Source organism: Corvus hawaiiensis, chromosome 1 (genome assembly GCF_020740725.1).
Source record: "Corvus hawaiiensis isolate bCorHaw1 chromosome 1, bCorHaw1.pri.cur, whole genome shotgun sequence".
NCBI classification, from domain to species: domain Eukaryota; kingdom Metazoa; phylum Chordata; class Aves; order Passeriformes; family Corvidae; genus Corvus; species Corvus hawaiiensis.
Window position 1 is genome coordinate 79,547,182 of NC_063213.1, and position 13,726 is coordinate 79,560,907.

Here is a 13,726-nt window from a genome sequence, read left to right on the forward strand (position 1 = left end):
CCCTTGGCGGGGGGCGCCTGTGATGGGCCATGTCACCCCCTTCTGCTGTGGATAAGCTTCCTCCCCCCTGGTGAGGACCCCTCAGCTGGGCTCCTCTGCACGGTGGAGGATGGGCAGTCACGGCACCTCTGACCACAGGCTTTTCCCAGATACCCAGAGCCTCTCCTCCCTCCACGCCTTGGTGCGAGGGTCTGTGCGAGCCTGGCAGCTGATAGCCCTGGGGCTGTGGTCTCCACCTTAGAGGTGTGTAGTGGTTTGGTCTAAAATACTCATTACAGTTTATCTTCTGTGAGATAAGAATTAGGAGAAACACAAAGCAGGCACCAAACTTGAAAGAATATAAAGAAGTTTATTAACAGACCTAAAAGAAGGGAAAAAAAATTATACCACCTTCAGAACTCTCCTCCTCCCCCCACCTTCCTCCCTTCTCCCACTGACAATGTAAAAAGACAACCCTTAAGATGTTCAGTCTGTTTACCACTTCCATAATAACCTTGTTCAGTCCATTTAGAAAGAGAAGTCTCTTCTTGCTCGTGCTATGAAAACATTATCACAATGAGACAGCCGCCTACTTCCAAATATTGTTCAGTCCATTTAGGAAGAGGAGTCTCTCTGCCTGCATGTGAGTCCCTTCCCCCGACTTGCAGCTTTTCCCGCAACTGCTTTCAAGGGTCCACTCTTGAATTTTTTTGGGGTACAATTTTAAGGTTGAGCCGTTCAGAAACAAAAAACAGAGGCCCTTCTCCTTCCCTGGGAGCAAAGGGTCTTCCTCATCTTCATCGTTAGGACTATCTCTGGGAGCATCTCTAGGAACTGAGTTTTTCTCCTTTCCCATTTGGAGCAAAAGTCCTCATCTGGTCCATCTCTAGGAACTGAGGTTTTCTCCTTTCCCATTTGGAACAAAAGTCCATCTCTCCCTGTCCAAACTTCTCATGAAATTACAGCTGCGTCAGCATCTGCCTATCTCAGCGCAGGTGCTTTTGCTTACGAGTTGAACACTCCACCCCCCATATCTTCATGAAATTACAACAGGATACTCTGATATATCATAGCTTCACAACAGACTTTCAGCTTTAAGCATCTCCTCTCTCTCTTCCCTCAGGTTTTCAGCTCTTCACAGCAATAAAAGGGTTAATCTCACCTCTGCCTTGCAGCTTTGCAGCTGGAATGTTGAATTTTTCTTATTGCAGTGGAGAGGGGGGAGAGCCGAGCTGCTCCGGCTGCCCACGGCAAGGAAGTGGTGGGGGTGGGGTTCCATGACTGGAACAGGTCCATTGGCTCCAGGATGGCCGTGGCCCGATCCAGCCTGGCCCAAGCAGGGCCTGGCCGGGCCCGCTGGCCCCCGCACGGGGCCTGCAGCCACCTGTCCCAGCACCGGAAACAAGAGAGAGCTTGGGGGGGGAGTTTGTCTATTCTTAAATGTGGATCACAGAGGTGGTCACAACTTTAAGTGGCTTAAAGAATTGTCCATATTCAAACTGGCCAGCTGATAGGTTCTGTCAGTTCACAGAGGAAGCTGTAAGCACCCCTTTGCAAGGACATCACCTCCAGGACTATGCTTGCTAACCTATGACAAGGTGTTAAGCTTGTGCTTTTGTGAATGTCTCCAGCCCTGAGTTGTTACTTTATCTTATCTTCATCAGCGAGCAGTGTAAGGCCTCAGTCAGGGCCCCATTCAGGGTGTGGTAGTCTTCTCTGCAGCTTCTCTAATACAGTTTTAAAAGTCCATCAAGAAAATATTTAAGTCATAAACTATAATAGTTCAGTCTCTGACATATTGTACTTCTCAATGTTGTGAGTCTCAAACACATTTCATGTTGGGAAGTTAGAAAATTCCACTGCCATAATTGAAGGGAGGAACCTGTAATGAATCAATTATATTTCTCTGATCAATGTTTTCCTTATAAAACTACACGAAACTTTTCAGTCTTAACACAAAGATGACTTTTCCAGTTCTTAAAAAATGCCATATCTAGGAAAAAGTTGGTTACAATACTGAAAATACCCTATGTTGGGGTCCCTCCCCTGCCATGGAGCCCTGGGAGAGGGGCCCTGAGGGCACAGACACGGGGTTTCCCTGTCCCTGCTCAGCCTCGTTCCCACTGGTTGGTTTGTGTTCCCTGCGCGGGCAGAAGGACCCTTGGTCCCGTGACTGGAACAGTTCCTCGGCAGAGCTCCGGCCATGCGGCTGGAGAAATAAACGTCTCTGAAACATCTAGCAAGAATCTGTCTGTCCTATATATTTCCTTTCCACGGGACTCCTGGTGTGATATATGCATGTTGCAGGATCCCCACTGCAACATAATGGTGGGGAATTGTGAGCAGAACGATCCCCGATCCCTAAGCGACTGATTTGTGTGAGTAAACCCTGGAAACTTTGGATTCCTCTTCTTGGTTTTGCTTTGCTATTCCATATCTAAACTATGGAGGAACCGTGGGAAGACTCTTGGCTCTCAGAGCCGCATATGGACATTTATCTTAAACTTAAAATGATTCTTGAACAACGATTTGTAAATTTTAACTTGATTCAAGCTCAAAAAGAACTGAAACACTTCCTGGCATGGTTGTTTAAGAACTTTTTCTATGTTTCTTGGGATTTAATTCTTACGAAGGGCTTTTGGAAAACCGTTTGGACACAGTTAATACTGGAGTCAAAATATATGCTGATGGAAGAATATTTTCGTGAATATTATTTAATTACCGAGACTGTTGAGCAATGTCAGCTGTGTCTTGGCGAAGGGAAGCCTGGCGCAGGGACCGTGCGGCCCAGGCCACGTGCGCCGAGCGCTCTGCGAGCAGCAGCGAGGCAGTTCCCGCGTGCGGGCGGAGCCACGCGAGCCACAGTGTCGGTGGCGGAGCGAGGCGCAGCGGGAGCGGCGGGACCCGGCAGTTCTCCCCCGGCCGCGCGCAGCGCGTGGTGGAGCGAGCCCCGGGAACGCCTGACTGAGAGGGGCGGCGCGCGGGCGGCGGCTGGCGGCAGCGGCGGTGGAGCGGAGCCGCGCCCAGCCGAAACGTGCGCTGGAGCGGAGCCCGGGGGAGTCGTCGCTCGGGGGCCTGGCCGAGACGTGGGTGCAGCGCCTGGCAGCGGCAGCGAAGCTGCGACCAGAGGAGGCGACACACGGAGAACTGAGCAGCGCAGCCCGGCCCGGCCCGCACAGCCCCGAACGCGACCCCGGGAAGAGCGCGCAGGCACGAGAAGCCCCGACAATTCCAACACGGGAGCGACCGAAGGAGAGAGCAAAGACGCAGCGAGACAGAAAACAGCAGCCACTCGGAAAAAGGAAAAGATCATGGTAGCTAAGATCTTAGGGATAGTAAAATGGTATAATGTTAAGCAAAATTATGGTTTTATAACAAGGTGTGACAACCAGCAAGACATATTCGTGCATAGAACTGCTATTAAAAAGAATAACCCTGAAAAATGCATCCCAAGCTTGGGAGATGGAGAGGTAGTGGAATTCAGAATTATACTAGGGAGAAAAAGGTTACAAGCATCGTAGGTCACTGGGCCTGATGGTGTTCCTGTAAAAGGCAGTATATATGCAAAAAATCGTAGTCATGTTAGACAATATCTCCATTGTAAACCCCCCCTACAGTCTCCCTTTCCTAATCCCACCTTTCCCTTTTACCCTATGTCCTATTACCCCCAGTGTATTCCCAATCCGTTTTTTCATCCATGGTTTCCCTCACAAAACCATGCTTTTGCCAATTGTGTCCCCAAAAATCCCTTTCCAATGCCGAGTGGGGGATGAAAAGGGGGAGGGAAGAAGTTAAACCCTCTCCTGCCTCAGTTTCCCCACAAAGCATGCTCAGAGAGTTCTGTCTCCCTTCTGTCAGCCCTAAGATGTTCCAGAGAATCTGTTTGGACATTTAAAGACTCAGGAGGGTGGCTTGTTTTGTTTTGAAACTGTTCTTGTTATGTTTATCCAGTTGTTTTCATTCTCCTTTTATTAAAATAAAACGGGTGAGGTGTTGGGGTCCCTCCCCTGCCGTGTAGCCCTGGGAGAGGGGCCCTGAGGGCACAGATACGGGGTTTCCCTGCCCCTGCTCAGCCTCGTTCCCATTGGTTGGTTTGTGTTCCTTGCGCGGGCAGAAGGACCCTTGGTCCAGGGACTGGAACAGTTCCTCAGCAGAGCTCCGGCCATGCGGCTGGAGAAATAAACATCTCTGAAACATCTAGCAAGAATCTGTCTGTCCATATATATTTCCTTTCCACGGGACTCCTGGTTTGGTATATGCATGTTGCAGGATCCCCACTGCAACAACCCTAAAATCAAATACACAAAGCTCTACAAGAGCAAGCTGTGCCTTGCACTCCTACATCAGAATGTTCATGTTCGAAATAGAAGTGTGTATATGCATGCATGTGCTTGTGTGTTTTACTGATTAGCTACACACAACTTTTATCCTCCATTGAATCTAGCACAGGGAGAAGATACTAAAATAACATTTATTTTAAGCAAAGTCATCCAACAAGCCATTTTTGCACAATACATACTGGGCTACAATATTGTATGGCAAACATTTTTATAATTTAAGTGCTGCACAGCAATGTACAACCCACCAAATAGGAAAAATGTAGGTGGCCTACAATTTAGTACAATAAAGAGTTGAAAGGAATAGTGAAAAAGCCTGGAAGACAGCATTATTCAGAAATCGTTGTAGATTTTCCTTGTTAGTAATTACGAGGATCGTCTCTCAAGTTCTCATTTTATGATGGTCAATAGATCACAGAAATAATAGGTTCATGTTAATATGATATATTTACAAATAGCTGTATATACAATTATTAAGTTAACACTAGTACATTATAAATAACCATAAAAATAAGAAAAAGTATTCCAACTTGATGCTGTTGTAACTTTTTTTTTCCACAAAAACAAGTAATTATTTCTGTCTAGGGTTCCATTTTAATCAACAGTTTTCTAGATCTGCCATATTCCAGGGATCAAGAATTTCCACCTTGTGAAAGTTCCAAATAAAACTTAATGCCCTACAAGCTTATCAAGCACAGCTTCTATGCTAAGGTTCTTTCATTTGCCCAGTGACTTGTTTGTGGTGCTGCACAGTACACAGAACTCTCTAAATCCCTGTCCTTAAGGGCGAGTTAGGCAAATTCAAGAACAGCAGTTGTTTGCTTCTGTTCCACATTTAATCTCTTCTCAAGGTATGATGTTTCTATCTTGTAACTTCTGCTCACACTGAAATTTTGGTGTGCAGCAGATATGGAGTGTTAACCAACTCCATCCCAGATCACTTTGTGATGCAAAAGAAAAATGAAGTGGGTTTTCAAATACTGAGTTTCCATATTAACTGAAAACATATTGTTAATTTATTGCAGGTCCTGCCAGAGTACATGGAGGGATGGCAGAAAACAAAGGAATAGAAACAATTGAACTTAAAGTTTCACCTTTTAATAGAAAACTTATTTTTTTTTAGTCAGTTTTAAAGAACCCAGATTGGTCCTATTTTGCATCAGATTTCCATAATAATTAAACAAAAACATTACAGAAGAACAGCCTGATCACATTTCATTATAGAAAAGTCGAAGAGAGTTAAGTTAAAGTCAAAATTAGAACTGTTATAAAGACATGAAGGAAAATGTCCTTTGATCAATTTTTCCATTAGAGTTCTGGGTTATTTAAGTTGCATTATAAAGGCCAAATACCAAACCACCCCAATTAACATTGTAACATTTTTCTTAATTGCAATTTGGCATTCTATTTCTGAAATAGAAGGTGAGTTCTTCTTTCTTTTTTCCTTCTTCTCCCAGTATGGTCACTCTGAGTCTATGGCAGCAAATCTGTTATAAATTGTCTACAAGTAGCTGTGCTGTCCTGAACACAGCATAGGAGAAGAATTGTTTCTGAAAGTTCATTCTCTGATTTCCTTTTGCTCTGGGCAGGTAGTAAATTTTCTGCGACCTCTAGTGGCTCCAATTATGATGTTAGTTTAGCTATGCTTGTTTTGTGATTTTGGTCAGAGTGGCATTATGTCTCAACTCCATTTTCTCTGCCTCTCCTGTTGACCGCAGTGTGTGGATAGAAGCCACTCTTTTACACACCCTGTTCACAAGGTGTAAAGAATTCAGCCTCTTCATAGATGTCTTTAAGGGCATGTAAATTAAATGGCAGTGTAGCGGGTTTGGTTTGTAACCAGGCAGAAACACCAATTTAGTGTAGTGGTTTGGTCCAAAATAGTCATTACTGTTTACCTTCTGTGAGATAAGAATTAGGAGAAATGCAAAGCAGGCACCAAACTTGAAAGAATATAAAGAAGTTTATTAACAGACCTAAAAGAAGAGAAAAAAAAAATCATACCACACCTTCACAACACTTCTTCTCCCTCCGCCCCCTTCTCCCTTCTCCCACTGACAATGTAGAAAGACAACCCTTGAAATGTTCAGTCTTTTTACCACTTCCATAATAACCTTGTTCAGTCCATTTAGGAAGAGGAGTCTCTCTTGCCCATGCTATGAAAACATTACCACAACGAGACAGCTGCCCGGGTTGGTTCTCTGCTCGCATGTGAGTCCCTTCCCCCCCGACTTGCAGCTTTTCCCACAACTGCTTTAGAGAGTCCACTCTTGAATCACTGGGGTATAAATTTAAGGTTGAGCCTTTCAGAAATAAAAGTTCTCTTCACCTATCTCTGGGAGCATTTCATCTCTAAGAACAGAGGCCCTTCTCCTTCCCTGGGAGCAAAGGGTCCTCCTCATCTCTAGGACTATCTCTGGGAGCATCTCTAGGAACTGAGGTTTTCTCCTTTCCCATTTGGAGCAAAAGTCGTCATGGCTTCCATCTCTCCCTGTTCAAAATTCTCATGAAATTACAGCTGCGTCAGCATCTGCCTATCTCAGCGCAGGTGCTTTTGCTCACAAGTACAAGTTGAACGCTCCACCCCCCATATCTTCATGAAATTACAACGGGTACTCTGATACATCATAGCTTTACAACAGAATTTCAGCTTGAAGCATCTCCTCTTTCTCTTCCCTCAGGTTTTCAGCTCTTCACAACACTAAAAGGGTTAATCTCACCTCGGCCTTGCAACTGGAATTTTGCTTATCGCTGTTGGTCACATGATCTTTGCCGGACAGCATTGGACAGCTTCAGCTGAATCTTGGCCACACTGGAGAGGGGGAGCCGAGCCACTCCGGCTGCCCACAGCAGGGCTGTGGGGGTGGTTCCGCGGGTGGAACAGGGCCCATGAGCTCCAGGATGGCCGTGGCCAGGCCCAGCCTGGCCCGAGCAGGGCCTGCGCCGGGCCCGCTGGCCCCCGCACGGGGCTCGCAACCACCTGTCCCAGCACCGGAAACGAGACAGAGACTCTGCCTCAGGGTTTCCTATTCTTAAGTGTGGATCACAGAGGTGGTCACAACTCTAAGTGGCTTAAAGAATTGTCCATATTCAAACTGGACAGCTGGTAGGTTCTGTTAGGTCACAGAGGAAGCTGTAAGCACCCCTTTGCAAGGACATCCCTTCCAGGACTATGCTTGCTAACCCATGACAGGCAGTAGAAATGTTAAGAATTGTGTTGGAGCTAGTAGACAGTGTACATATTCACAGCACTGGCACACCAGTGTCTCTTTTTACTGTCACTGTCAAGCAATGCACTTTTCCATAGGGGTGAAGACAAAAAGTATAGCTACAATGAAGACATGAAAGCAATAAAAGTGCAGTAGGACTTTTCAGTATTGCCTGCAAGATTATAAAACATTACTTCTAGTACTAAGTCCAAATACATCATAACTCTGACAGGGTTACCCATAACAAGCAGTAGGAATATATGAGAAAAATTGGAACACTCCTTTCTGACATGTATAAAAAAGGATCCCTGCAGGAGTACTTTCAGATCCAGTAGTGCAATTCTTTACTAGTGGAAAATGTGCTTTTTTACCTTGAATTTGCAAGACATGAGCAAAATTTTAAGAGGGAATTCTGTGTTTTGAGGAAGGAAGCTTAAAAATATCAATTCACTGCAGGACTGAAGAATCAGGAGATACTGTTTAGTATTGACTGCTTGGTGGAGGAGGAATTGGTTGGATGGTCATATCCAGGGCATAGTGGTCAATGTTGCAATGTCCCAATGTACATCAGTGATATGTGGTATCTGTCAGGGGTCGGTACTGGGACCAGAACTGATGATGCCTTCATCAGTGGCATTAGAGCACAGCCTCAGCAAATTTGCAGATGACACCAAGCTGAGAGGTGCAGGTGACAAGCCTGAAGGATGGGATGCCATTCGGAGGGACCTGGACAAGCTTGAGAAGTGGGCACATGGGAATCTCTTGAGGTTTAGCAAGGTACTGCTCCTGGGTTGGGGTAACTCCTGGTATCAACAGGGGCTGGGAGATGAACAGATCAAGAGCGGCCCTGCTGAGAAGAACTTGGGGATGAAAGTGGAGGAGAGGCCGGTCATGACTTGGCAATATGCACTCACAGCCCAGAAAGCCCAGCGTCTCCTGGGCTGCATCCAAAGCAGAGTGACCTGAAGGGTGAGGGAAGGGATTCTGCCCCTCTGCTCTGCTCTGGTGAGACCCTACCTGCAGTGCTGCATCCAGCTCTGGGAGCCCCAGCGCAGGAAGGATGTGGATCTGAAAGAGAAAGTCCAGACGAGGGCTGCAAAGACAATTAGGAGTCTGGAGCACCTCTCCTACAAGGAAATGTTAAGAGAATTGGGATTGTTAAGCCTTGAGAAGGCCTCAGTGTGACCTAATTTCATCCTTTCAGTACTTAAAGGAGGCCTATAAGAAAGATGGGGACAAACATTTTAGCAGGGCCTGTTGTGACAGCACTAGAGGTAATGGTTTTAAACTAAAACATAGGTTAGATATAAGGAAGTTTTTTTACAGAGAGGGTGGTAAAACACTGAAACAGGTTGCCCGGACAAATGCCCTATCCCTGATCCCTGTGGATCAGTTTGGCTAGATGAGTTTTAAGGTTCCCTTCCTGTGCAAACTATTCTATGAATCTAAGATTTTTAGAACCATTAAAGAATATAACTCAGAATTTTAAAAGACCATTCAAATTTACTGATTTATGTTAGTGGCCTTTCCATTTTTTTCTTGCTGTGTCAAACACTTGGAGATGCCTGTGACTTCCATAATGCCACTGTTTAATTGCATTTTCACCATTTTTTTAACCAGAAGTTTCATGTTACTCAATTTTATGCACCTCACTGAACCATCCAGATATTGCAGGCTCCCCACACAGTCAGTAAAAAATGGTTAGTCTTATCTATAAAATTATATGGAGCAAAACCCTGGAACTGGTCTTCTTCTCTTAGCTGTCTGTTGTGATAAATATGTCAGATTGAGGATTCTCTATGTGTATTTATTCTTCCTGCAAGTATTTACAATCAAGCAGATTTTGTGGGACAAAATCCTTTGGTAACAATTTCTACGTTTTTTTCTAGGAGAAGGTCCCATTTCTATTTGCTTCAAAAGCAGCTCAATTTAATAAGGATTGACATCTTTTAAAGTCTCTTGTGATGCCATCATTCCAGGAGATTTTTTTTAAGTATTTAAGAAAGTTTTATCTGAGCCATTCTTCTGAAGAAATTTTTTCACATCCAGAAACAGAATTAATCCTACAAGAGACAAGGATTTTTACTCTGCCCAAGAAAATAAAAGATTGTATTTTTAAAAGATGTACAACTAAAATACTTGGATGAGTTTGTGTATTTTATTATGTATTTTATAGTATCAAGCAATAGATGGATCTTATACAAAACCACTATTGGTTACAGTTAGTTACACTACAAAAATTAATGAAACTAATGAACCCATTTCCACTGTTGAGAACTTAAGGAAATCTATGTATTCCAATAGAAATGCATATACAATTATCAAGAAACTGAATATCTTTGGATTTTTTGACTGTAAAAGTGGGTGCAATTATTAATCAGAGGTTCATCTGAATCAGATATTTGGTCCTGAGGCACAGATAGATTCTTTGAAAATGTCCTGTTCTGATACCTGCAATCTCTCTTCCAACAAATGGTTCCCTTTTTTTTCTTTTTTTTCTTTTTTTAATAAATGGTCACTGAATTTTGGAACAATCTTTGATTGGAAGAGCTCCCTGCAGCTGATGAACAAACCTCCCAAACAGCTGCCAGTGGTGTGGCAAGGCTGCCTCACTCGTTGTTCAGTGCCAGCCTGCAAGACCTCACCCTCACCCATTTCCTTCAGCACTTGCTTTCAGTGGCAGTGACAGATGCAGTGTTGCTTCTCACATGTTTAGTGGATCATCTGTATATTCTGTTAACACTTCATCTGGGTCACCAGAGGAGTGAGGATGCTAAGAGGAAGGTCCAGCAACATAACAAACACATTTTTCTTACTGTTATCTCATGTTGTAGCCTGTCAGTTGTAGAAATATTTGAACTTTTCCAGTACTCTGCTTTCTCATCAACTTCCTTTTAGCAACAATCAAAAACTGTTCAGATCTAGGCTGAACAGAAATGTCAACATCTTGCTGCAGTTTTTCCATCTCTATATGATTTTATAGGCTAATAATTGCTTTATTTCTCATGTTGTTTCCTTGAGTCTGATATAATCTGGGAGTAACTGAAAAACATACAGATTTCTTCCACTTTTATAGGTGTTGATAGCTCAATTTTATTACCTGCTGTCTGGTTCCCACATTACTGCCAACATATTTGGGGTTTTTTCTGTCTGTTTTCTTTATTCCAGACTTCATTCGTGGTGTAACAAAAAATTTCTCTCTTACTACAGAACACAGATAAAACAAGCATACATAGTTCCTAGCCTAAGAAAATCATAAGGAAGGAAACCTAAGGAATGTCGCTGTTATTCCCAGAGAGACAGCGAAAGACATAAATCCAAGTCAGATGATATGGCCGAAGCAGAGCTGAGCCACCTTTAATGCCAAAAACCCATCTTTTATAGCACGGATCGCAAAAGAGAAATTACATGATTGGCCCTTGGCTAGCCACCCACCACACTGAGTGGCTGATCGGTATAACCACCCATTTCAAAGTATTATCCTCACACGACTGAAAATAATTCCACTGTTCTCACAACAGCCTGCACATGCAGAAATGGTTTACATTCTCTCAAACTGTTGTCCATCCAGTTTGCATGAGAACGAAAGCTTTCACAGAGAAGCTGTGAGAAGCTGGATTTCTCTGTTTCTCAGCTAAAGCATGAGAAAGGAAAAACTTCACAAATGCTTCAGCAGCTAGAAAATTCCTCTGCTCCTGCCTTTTAGCATCCACAAAGGAAGAAAAAAACTTCTCTGACTTCACTGAGATTTGTAACAGCTGCCCATTGGCAAGATAGTTTGTGTTCTTACAGTCTGAAAATTCGTCCTCCATGATATGTTAGCCTTTGGGTAAGAAATCTAATGTTTTCTAGTCTATTAGAAAAAGTAGACAAATCATTTCAATAGACACAACTTTTAATGTCCATATTCATATCACCAGCTGAATTTTACTACTTGCTTGCACCTCCTTAAACTCTATGTTACTTTGGAACATATGTGAACATTTGAGCAACAAATTCGTTTGGAGGTTGCCCCTTGAGTGATTAATTGAGTATTACTGAATACTAGGGGAAAATTATGGAAAGGGAGCACAATGTATTAAAAGCATGACCCTCTTTAAACACCTGTAGAACCATTACTGAAATATTCCAAGTAATTCTAGACTTGGTAATTTAGTAAAACTCAGAAAAATCTTGTGACGTGATCAGAAGAGTTTACACTGAGCAGTGGAGATGCGGAGTAATTCATTCTACAAGGAAATTACTTACTGTCAAAAATTACCAACCTAAAACATTTCCATTGGTATTAGAAAAATATCTTCTAGACAAAAAAGAAATCAAGCTTTAATACATTGCAAATATAATCAGCACTTAATGTGCTGTAGCAATTCTTAGTCCTAGTGAAAATTGTTAAGTCTGAGAAGATGGTAGTTTGAAGTTATTCCCCAAAGCAGTTATAAAAAATTTGCCCAAACTATTCGCTCAGTACTTTTTTCCTCCATCTCGTCTATGTCATTGTTAAAAGGAAGGACAGAAAAGTTAGATTGCCATTGGAACATTGATCAATAGAGCCCATTGTGAAAAAAAACATAGATAACCAAAATTTCAGCTTTAAAAACTGTCAAATTCTTGTAAACTGGGGAAAATTATGGAGAAAGAAAACAAAACAAAAACTAAAAACTCCATAGTGTTGTTGCACTAACCTAAAGGAAATTTTTCAATTTTAACCAAAAAAAGTGTAATTCAAGGTGGCTGAGCTTTCCTGGCTTTCTCTTTTGGTCTTGGCTCTTTTAGACTGACTGTCTCACCACTTGATGCCTCTCTGGATCAGCAACAGAGTTGAGCTCTTTCTGTCTTTCCCTCATATTTTTTCCCCACCCCACCTGAAAATACTCACCTAATGAATTAGAAACTCCTTTAAGAATGAAATAGAAAGCACCAGGAAGGTAAAGAATGGAAGCAATAATTACAAGTTTATTTTATGTAAGCCAGGTACAGACACTGTAGTTTTAAAGTGCAGGTCTGGGTGCTGATAGTTACCACTGCAGGAAGAAAGTGCAGAACCTGAACCAAAGCTCTTAGAAGAGGAATTTTGTCTATAATTGTTCAATAGCTCAAGGAGGTGAGCCAACTTACCTTTTAGAATTAACTTTTAGGAGCTTACATCTACAGTAAATTAGCTGACAGCTGCCATTGGCAAACGGTTAGGAGGGAGAAATACTAAGTAGCTTACAGTGGCAAAATGCCAAGGAAAAATCATTATAGGCAATGCTGTGTAAGGGCTGCTAATGCACACAAGATTACTTTAAATAGACTGCAGTTTACAAGGGGTTTGATAATTTAAAACAAGTATACCTCTTTCATGCCAAAGCTGAGCAATTGCTTATGTTACAGTAGACTGCATGCAATGTTACCACTCTGTACTACAAATCAGAAGTTAGAGGCTTCCCATGAAAAATGGAAACATTTACTGTGCACACAGGGTTTCTCATTTATATGAAAAATAACTTATCTGTGTCAGCTTGCATGAATGGACTGCAAAAATAAAACTCAGCATTTCCTGAGTATTTAATCTAGATATCTTCAGCTGGGATTACACAGACAGCTATGTTCAATTTTTATTTTTTCAACAAGGAAAGAAATAAAAAGATAGTTTAAACAGGACAGGTTTTTTTCTTCCTTTCCCCTTAAGTTAAGTTGTATATTGGATTGGTAATTCTCATGATATTCACTAGTAAAAAACTACAGCCAAAAGAAGCACCAAAGTTGTTACCGCTCCCTGTGTGTCAAGAAGAAAAGCCAATACATTTTGTTTTCATACAATGCAGTCCCCATCACAATAGGTAAGAATAATGTTTAGTACTAAATGCCCAGGTTCAACATGACTGACTACATTATTTCTTGTCTAGTACATGAGCTTCCTCACAACTATTTTCCTCTTCAAAATATTCTGAAAGGTCTGTCACTTCAATTAAGATTCTAAAGCTACTAAGGTAAATACAAAGAAAGAAAGAAAGTGTGTCACATGTCCAAATACATTTATACATGCACTAGTAGGCATTTGTGAAAAAGAGATACTACAGATTCAACAGCAACAGAGAATACATGGATACAGCTAAGAACGAGGGCCTGATTTTTAACAAGGCTTTGCTGATACAAAAAAGTGTTATTTCCTCCTATTAGTATTTACACTTATGCTGTATTCTCTTAGGTTATTTTAAT